Below are 9348 nucleotides of genomic sequence, written 5' to 3'. Positions count from 1 at the left end.
CAGGTTGCTGGACACACAGATCCCTCTGTAGTTATTTGGGTCAAACTTCTCTCCGTTTTTATATATTGGGGTTATCAGTCCTTGGTTCCAAATAGTTGGGAAAGTACCTGCATTTAAAATGATATGGAAAGCTTTTGGCATAGCCAATTGGAATTTATTATCTGTGTATTTGATCATTTCATTCAAAATGGCATCGGCACCACAGGCCTTTCGGGGTTTGAGCTTTTTAATTTTGTCTGTTAGTTCTGTTTGTGTAATTGGGGTGTCGATGGGGTTCTGCTCGTCTTTAATTGTTGATTCAAGGGTTTTTAATTCCCCTTGTATTTCTTGTTGGCCTGGGTTATTTATTATTTTGCTGTAGAGGTTAGTAAAGTGAGTGGTCCAGGTGTCACCGTTGTGGATTGCCAACTCACCACTGGATGTTGTGGTTAATTTATGCCAATTTTCCCAGAATTGATTGGACTGTATTGATTCTTCGATTAGGTTCAGCTGATTTCTGTTGTTCTGTCGGCGCTGCTCGCAGTCCATCTGTAGGACTGGGCACAGGGGTGCAGGTCACTGGGTTGTACTGCTTTGTGGTTGGAATTAGCTCTGTTCAGAAAGATTGTTATTTTACTGTGGTCAGACAGAGAGGTAAGGGGACTGACTGTGAATGCCCTGATACATGTTAGATCAAGGTCACAAATAAAATAGTCTACAGTGCTACTGCCAAGGGATGAACTGAAGGCGTATCTCCCAAAAGAGTCTCCTCTCACTCTGCCGCTGATGATGTAGAGACCCGGCGTACGACAGAGCTGAAGGACTTGTGTCCCGTTTGTGTTGGTCCCTTTGTCGTAGCTGTTTCTGGGGGGATATGTTTTATTTATTTATTTATTTATTTTGTTTATTTATTTAAAAAGGGACAGTACATATTAATGAACAACAAATGTAAATATGTCGGATTATAGCCGTAGGCTAATTTCCATCCGTAGTCCCTTGGCAGGTTGATGTTCACAGTGGATAGAAAGTAAGGAAAATAGACAAATCATACAAAAAAAAAAAAAAAAAAAACGGGTACACAGAATCACACAAGACATACACATACCGTCAGAGCCAGTGTGCAACGAAGAGAAGTTGGTTACTACAAAGTGCCAGTGCAGAAAAGTGCTAGTGCATGTTTACAAAGTGCCACTGCAAATGAGAATTGCACATTGCTCTTGTCCATCTATATTGCACAATGCCCTTAGAGAGTGCTAGTGCATATTATACGTGCTGCTGCATAGCGTCGGAGTATATATAAACAAGAAAGGATTGCACATTGCCCAAATTTGCATATTGTAAATTAATTTGCATATTGCAAATTAAGAGTGTTGGGAAAAAAAAACAAAAAACTCAGATATATATAGAATTTACACATGGTCACAGATCTGGTTGTTCCTTATCCACACCTTAAGAAGCCTCTTAAATATTGAAGATTCAATGACTGAGGATGGTAGGCTGTTCCACAGCTTGCTACCTTCATAGGACATTACATTTTGACCTATTGCGGTCCGCCTGAAGGGCACTTCACAGTCACCTCTAGAGGTGGCTCGTGTTTTTCGCATCATGGAAATATTTCTTTTCTGAAAAATGAAATCATTTAGTGGCGGTGGTGCTAGTCCATGTAACACTTTATACATCATGCAGGCGATTCTGAAGATTCTAAAGTTTTCAAAACTGAACAAATTATATTTTGACAGGATGCTACAATGGTGATAAGAAAAGGGTTTTTTATCAAGGATCTTTAAGGCCTGTTTGTACAGGGACTCCGCAGGTTTAAGAGTTATTGCTCCAGTAAATGACCAGCACGTAATACAATATTCGAAGTGCGAAAAAATCATTGAATGCAAGAAAGTTAATTCAGCTTCCTTTGCCAGCGAAGCTCTTATATGTTTAAAATTATATAAATTAAATTTTATGGTTTTCTGTATCCTTTTAATGTGACTCTTGAAAGATAGTGCAGAGTCCAGAATAACCCCCAGATACTTAAACTCATAAACAATCTGCAGCTCTTCATTGTCAATGAAGATGTTGGAATGCAGTGGTTTTACAGGTTGTTTAGAGAAAAACATGCACACGCTTTTCTTAGTATTTAGTAACAGTGAGTTACTAGTCAGCCATGACTGAATCTGAGTTGTTGCTTGTGTGAGGGTGTTGGCAGCTTCTTCAATATTTTTTGCAGGTGTAAAGATAACGGCGTCGTCAGCGTACATTTGAATATTGACATTTTTACAAACATTCGGTAAGTCATTAATATACAAGGAAAATAAGAGCGATCCAAGGATGGAACCTTGTGGGACTCCAACAGAGCACTCTAAGAAGGATGATTTTATACCATTTACCTGCACACACTGCTTTCTGTTTGAGAGATAAGATTTCATCCACATAATTGCTCGTGCGGAGAAATTAAAATGTGACAGTTTGTTAATTAAGATTTGGTGATTAACACAATCAAAAGCTTTTTTTAAATCTAAAAAAACGGCACCAACACAGCTATTTTGATCTAAGAAGCACTTCGTTTTTTTCAAGAATACAGCAATGGCTGTTTCAGTCAAATGGTTGGCCCGGAATCCAAGTTGCATAGGATGCAGTGTGTTTCGGCTGATTTTTAGATAATCAGTAAGTTGTTCGGCTATCCATTTTTCTGCAATTTTGGATATAATGGGCAGAATGCTGATCAGTCGATAGTTATGCATGTCAGTTTTCTCCCCAGATTTGGCTGGATAGGGTTGTTGCTACCCAGCATGTGTAGATCTCCCTGCCTGTCCACAGTGTCCAGCCTTTCTGCTGTTCTAGCATTCAGGTCACCACAGATTAGGATATTTCCTTGGCTTTGGAAATGGATTATCTCTCCTTCTAGGATGGAGAAACTCTCCTCGTTGAAATAGGGAGACTCAGAGGGGGGAATATATGTGGGGCAGAGGAATATGTCTTTGTGATGATTTCATTTTATATATAAAATATAAAATTCACCTCTTTTGATTAATTCTATTGAGTGGGTACATTCAGATTTGTCTCTCTCTGTCTCTCTCCCTGTCTGTCTCTCCCTCTGTCTCTCTCCCTGTCTGTCTCTCTCCCTGTCTCTCTCTCTGTCTCTCTCCCTCTCTGTCTCTCTCTCTGTCTCTCTGTCTCTCCCTGTCTCTCTCTCTCTCTGTCTCTCTCTCTGTCTGTCTCTCTCCCTGTCTCTCTCCCTGTCTCTCTCTCTTTCATACCTGCAGGTTTTTTCAGTTTTTCTGTTTTCACTCGAGTTTGAAATCGACCACCTGTCGCTCTGCTCTGAAGCACACAGACACAGGAAAGCAGTGTGTGTGTGTGTGTGTGTGTGTGTGTGTGTGTGTGTGTGTGTGTGTGTGTGTGTGTGTGTAAGACAGTATGATTTATAAAGAATGCATTGTGTGTATGTGTGAAAAAAGGGCTGTGTGTGTGTGTGTGTGTGTGTATCTGTCTGTGTGTGTGTGTGTGTGTGTGTGTGTGTGTGTGTGAGACACTACATGTTCAAGTATTAAATTGGCCACCTGTTGCAATCCTTTTCCTACACACACACACACACACACACATACACACACACATGCCCGCACACACGTGCGCGTGTACACACACACACACACACACACACACACACACATACCTCCTTCCCTCTCTTTCCTTTCTCTCCAGAACAAACACAGAAAAAAAGCTGTGTGTGTGTGTGACAGAGTATCTTCCTCGCACCAGTGCTGCTCACATACCAAAGGCATCCACACACACACACACACACACACACACACACACATTCTCTCTCTCTCTCTCTCTGAATGCACCCGGTCGTCCAGGCATGTTGATTCCTGTTTTCCAGCGCTGTAATCCCTGGAAAAATGATCCTGCTGCTCGGCGTGTCGCCTGCGAGTCGAGTGTGTGGGCAGAGCGACCTGCAGGCGGCCGCTCCGTCGCCACAGCAACAGGCTGAGACGACCGGAGCCTCGACCAGGAAGAGAAAGCAGCAGCAAAAAACAGCAAACACAGTAAACAGGAGCGGAGTGAGCTGGGCCAGGTGAGCGGCGGCCTCGACGAGCGAGGGAGCAGAGGATCCACCTGGAAGACGACAAGATGGGAAATTCAGCCGGCCGCAGATTATCTGCATGAGGAACGCCACACCAGAATATCAGCAGAAGAACCAGGGAACCAGATTCTCAAACACTAATTAGAACACCTACAGGAACCTGGGAATCAAAACAAAATCAGATTACCGGACAGGACAGCAGATTACCGGACAGGACAGCAGATTACCGGACAGGACAGCAGATTACCGGACAGGACAGCAGATTACCGGCGGGCCGTGCGGTCCTGCAGGTCGCAGGTCGTCGTCATCCTCCAGACAGGTAGGAGGCAGCAGCTTGAAACAGGAAGTGACCCTGAGTTTAATCTGCGGGCCGGCGCTCGTGTGTTCAGACGAGATTTTGTTTAGATTTTCAGCGTCTGCTCATTTTCATGCTTAAAGGGTTTTTTTTTTTTACTGTTTCAACCAGAATTTTGACTATCAGGGATTAAAAACACCCGAGGAGACACTGAAACCTGGAGGTGGATCAGAATAGAATAGAATAGAATAGAATGTGTTTATTGTCATTGCACAGGCGGTACAGTGACATGGAAAGTGCTTCTGATTAGAGGCAAAACAGAAAAACAGAAATGACAAAAGCAAAACTCAGATTCCACACAACCATATCAAAAACTTGAAATCAATAAATACAAATAAATTTGATAAATCATGGAAAAGGTTATTCGAGCTCTGATGGCCCAGGGCAAGAAACTATTCTTGAGTCTGTTCGTTTTGCTCTTCAAGCTCCTGTAGCGCCCTGGATTATCCGATGTTATGGTAGATTACCATGGATCACAGTGTATTACTGTAGATTATTGTAGTTTACGGTAGATTGCACTAGATTGCAGTAGATTACAGTAGATAGCAGCAGATTATAATAGGTTACAGTGGATTACAGTAGATTATAGTAGGTTACAGTGGATTACAGTGGATTACAGAAAGCAACAGCAGTTTAAGTGAGGTTGCTGCTCAGAGGTGTCGCGGCGCCCCCTGCCTCTGATGTGTCGAAGTGTCGGAGCCGAACATCCTGACGTGTCGTACCGGCCGTCACCACCAGGTGGCAGGTGTTGGCACTTTTCACAGTTTGCAGTTTTTACAGTTAATCCAGTGTGCCGTGAACGCACCATTAGCCGGACCCCTGCAGGACCTCACACCTCATGTTGTTCCCCAGAGGAGCAGCAGACAGAGCGTCTCCCAGGTTTTGGCGAGGAGGTGGACGGGCCGGTCCTGCCGCCGCCCCGCCGCCGCCCCGCCGCCGCCCCGCCTCCCTGCTGCTCGTTTCTCGGCGCCTGCGTTTGCCTCGCCTGTGCATGGACATTCATAATTCATACTTTTAATTCTTAAACGATTTGTTTTCTCCTAATTTGGTCATTAGACAGGAAACATTACATCATCACATCTGGGCAGTACTGACTATGTAGCGTTCAATTATTTATTGAATTATTTATCGTCTTATTTATATTTATTTTCTTTAGTTATTGTTGCAGCTGTGAACTTCCTCGTGGTGGGACTAATAAATGCTTGTCTTATCTCCAGTCAGATTTTCACAAGATTAGAAGTTAGCACAGAAAAAATTGTGATAAAAAAAAAAAAAAAATAGAAATTTTAAAAAAATGATTGAACTGAACTGATTTCTGACACCAGTGGACTGGATGTGCGTGAGATGTGGACGTGTAGCTGGTGACAGGCTGGTCTGGATGGTCACCGGCTGAGGCCGGCACGCACCAGTTTGGTTTTTAAAGATGAGCCTTGCAGACGAGGCTCAGGGCTGAGAGATGTAATTAAGCGTCAGGGAGAGCGGGACCCTGAGGCGCCGCGCTCACAGGAGCGGCAGGAAGCTGCAGAAACACCTTGGCGAGGCGTGACGGTGTGACGGCATGATGGTGTGGTCTGCTGGGGGACGCCGGCGTGACGGTGCTAATCAAAACTTATCAGGATTTCACTGGAGACTTGAAGCTGCAGCTGAAGGTGAGAACAGCCTGAAGGTGAACGCGGTGGAGGCGGAGGGGTTCTGCTGCTCTGGGTTATCTCGACACGTTTACATGGATTTGCACAAACCGAGAAAGAGCTGACCAACTGTTCATGTTGACTGGCCAAAAGGGGGTGTGGTGGTGGGCGTGGCCTGTCACTATAAGGTGTAACCACACACACACATAACTGCTTAAGTTGTTAACAAATAAAAAAACCCTAAACCATGACCTTTAATGAAATGCAAGCAAAATAATAATTTTGTCAACTGTGAGGTGGAAAGGTCAGTTGGAGAACGGCCTGGTGCTGCTGGAGGGCTGAGCCTCCTGTCGGGCTGGGGCGTGCCGCTGGGGCCTCGGGGCCTCGGGGCCTCGGGGCTTCGGGGCCTCGGGGCCTCGGGGCCCTCCATGGCTCACAGCTTCCGTCCCCAATTTACAGTTTTTACCTGGCAGGAAGTTTTTTTGAGCAGGAAATTGCTTTCAGGTCATTTTGCTGTTTCTGGGTGAACTGGAAGTTCAACAATCAGACTCAAGCTCCCCAGCGGGACGTCCTGTTGGGAGGGGCGTTAGACAGCACTGTCCCTACAGCCACAGCGAGCCGACCCGCCAGTCAGATACGTCACAGCGCTCGACGGTGCAGCGGATTTCTCCCTCGTAAATTTCAAAATAATTCTGTGCCCTGCGTCCGGGGCTGCAGCAGAGCGTCCGAGGGAGATCAGGCTCCATCAGATTATACAGAGGAGAGAGAGAGAGAGAGGAGGAGGAGGAGGAGGAGGAGGAGGAGGGAGGGAGGGAGGGAGGGAGGAAAAGAGGAGGAGGAGCAGCTGCCTGACACCCGACTCACACCAGGCCGTAAACAATCCAGCCATGACAATTGGGAGATTACCGGAGGGGATAAGGAGCTCCAGCCCAGGGGCAGGCTGGGAGCTGTAGCCCCCCCCCAAACCCACCCCCCACCCCCAGCCCCCCACCCCCACCCCAAACCCGACTCCTCCAGTTCCTGGAACAGCTTGAAAGGCCAAACCTGCCGATTCAATGAAAGGTGAGCAGGATGTGGTGGCGAGGTAGATTAAAACCCTGTTTTAATCTACAGGGAACCCGTTAATCTGGGAACCAGTCCCTGCTGTGCTTCATGCAGAGAGCGTCACCAGATTTAGATAGACATGCACCAGAAGCACAGAGCATGACTCAGCAGCCGAGACGCCGAGGAAAACAAGAATTAAGATTAGAAACAAGAAGTTAAGAGCAAATGAATAAAACCAGTAAAAACTCAACAGATTCATCACCAGATTAAAACTCAAAAAGAGAACGGCAGAGATTAACAGCGAATGGGCCGGACGCAGGGCGACCTCTGACCGGACTGAGGGCACAGCAAGGCTTTCAAAATCTGATGTAAAAGACAGGACTTAATCTGGGACAGGACTTAATCTAGGCAGGACTTAATCTGGGACAGGACTTAATCTGGGACAGGACTTAATCTAGGACAGGACTTAATCTAGGACAGGACTTAATCTGGGACAGGACTTAATCTGGGACAGGACTTAATCTAGGCAGGACTTAATCTGGGACATGATTTAATCTGGGACAGGACTTAATCTGAGACAGGACTTAATCTAGGACAGGACTTAATCTGGGATTGTCTCCTTTGGTTTTGAGATGTGATTGGAGGTGGAGGTGCATGACCTCAGTGACCTGAGGTCATATTACAGGATTAGCAGATCAGTGATGTTTTGTGGAGCTAATCCATGCAGGGCCTTAAAAAGTGTGTGTGTGTGTGTGTGTGTGTGTGTGTGTGTGTGTGTGTGTGTGTGTGTGTGTGTGTGTGTGTGTGTGTCCCAGTGGAGAAAACAAGACATTCAGTCTCACTTTCAAGTTCAAATCTTTCTGTATTCCAACAAGGTAAAAAAAAAAAAAATCCACCAGTTGGATGAGATAATCTGAGTCTAATCTGAGATAATCCCACTGGTTTCCAGGTGGGTTTCACTTGTTTCAGGATTTTTTCTCTTTGCTGTTTGTTTTCCTGTAGTTTTCTTGTTTTGCTGTAAAGGGTTCAATGAAAAAGTCAAATCCTGATGTGAGGGCAGACGGCCTCGCCTCCAGATTATTAAAGAAACCTCAAACAACACGACTTTTGTTGTTGTTTTAAATCATTTTATTTATTTTGAGGCGTTTGCTCTCTCCTCCATTGAATCCATGAACGAGTCTCATCGGTTCAAAAAAACTCTCAAATTTCAAATTCAAATCTGGTTTTGTTTCCAACAAGGTAAATAATCTGCCAGTGGGATGAAATAATCTGAGATAATCCCACTTGTTTCCAATGCTGATCAACTTGTTTCCAGGATTTATTTGAACGGAGTTCTTGATCCCAGCGGCTGATCGGCCTCGCTCTGCCTGTTTCAGCACATTCACACTCAAACAAGTGAAATTGACCTGGAGACAAGTGGGATTATCTCAGATTATCTCATCCCACTGGTGGATTTTTTTTTTTTACCTTGTTGGAAAAAAGCAAGACTGAATGACTTGATAACTTGGAGATTTTTTTCCATGAACTGAAAGTAAAGTGTGAGTGCTCCAGCGGAGGAGCAGGACTGGGTGTCAGGTCCTGTTCCCTCTTCAGATCCATCAAACCTGAGGATTAAACCCCGAGGATTAAACCCCGAGGATTAAACCCCGAGGATTAAACCCCGAGGATTAAACCCTGAGGATTAAACCCCGAGGATTAAACCCCTGAGGATTAAACCCCTGAGGATTAAACCCCTGAGGATTAACCCCTGAGGACCAGCAGCAGCTCTGCCTTCCAGACGGCCACGAGGCTTTGGCGGCGGGGCCGGCGTGTCGAAAATGTCCGGCATAAAAGATTCACGGTGTGGCGTAAATGATTCAGGCGGTGTGTGTCGGTGTGTGTGTGTGTGTGTGTGTGTGTGTGTGTGTGTGTGTGTGTGTGTGTGTATGTCGGCGATCAGGTTGCACCCTGATGGATCTCAGGAGGAGGCCGGCCTCAGGCGTCAGCTCGCGCCCCTCCACTTTAAGCTCGCCGCGCACACCTTTCAAAACGGAGGCGTTATCTGCCAGTCGCTGTCACGTGCACGTGGCCGGGGCACAGGGGGCGGGGCATGAGGGGTGGGGGGGCGGGGGGGCGGGGGCGAGTGGGGGGGCGGGGGTCAGTAAAAAGATCTGCCCGGCCTGTCTGTAAGATGGAGAGCCCTCGGCGTTAGCATTCGGCGGCTCTCGTTCACACGCTTGTCTTGTGGTTCACACGCTCGTCCCGCTCTGATTTATCACACACAC

At 46.0% G+C, this 9348-nt stretch overlaps 1 protein-coding gene across 1 annotated transcript in view; it reads left to right on the top strand.

Moving 5' to 3' along the window:
- Positions 1-4339: 4339 nt before the first annotated feature.
- Positions 4340-9348, top strand: part of dlk2 (delta-like 2 homolog (Drosophila)) — a 16355-nt gene continuing 11346 nt past the window's right edge. The window contains exon 1 of the mRNA XM_030071272.1: positions 4340-4376. The gene's annotated coding sequence lies outside the window, so the exon portion shown is untranslated. The remainder of the gene's footprint in view (positions 4377-9348) is intronic.

The sequence above is a fragment of the Myripristis murdjan genome, chromosome 15 (assembly GCF_902150065.1).
Source record: "Myripristis murdjan chromosome 15, fMyrMur1.1, whole genome shotgun sequence".
In the NCBI taxonomy this organism is placed as follows: Eukaryota; Metazoa; Chordata; class Actinopteri; order Holocentriformes; family Holocentridae; genus Myripristis; species Myripristis murdjan.
Note: the sequence above shows the minus strand (reverse complement) of the source record. Positions and strands in the feature narration are given on the sequence as shown.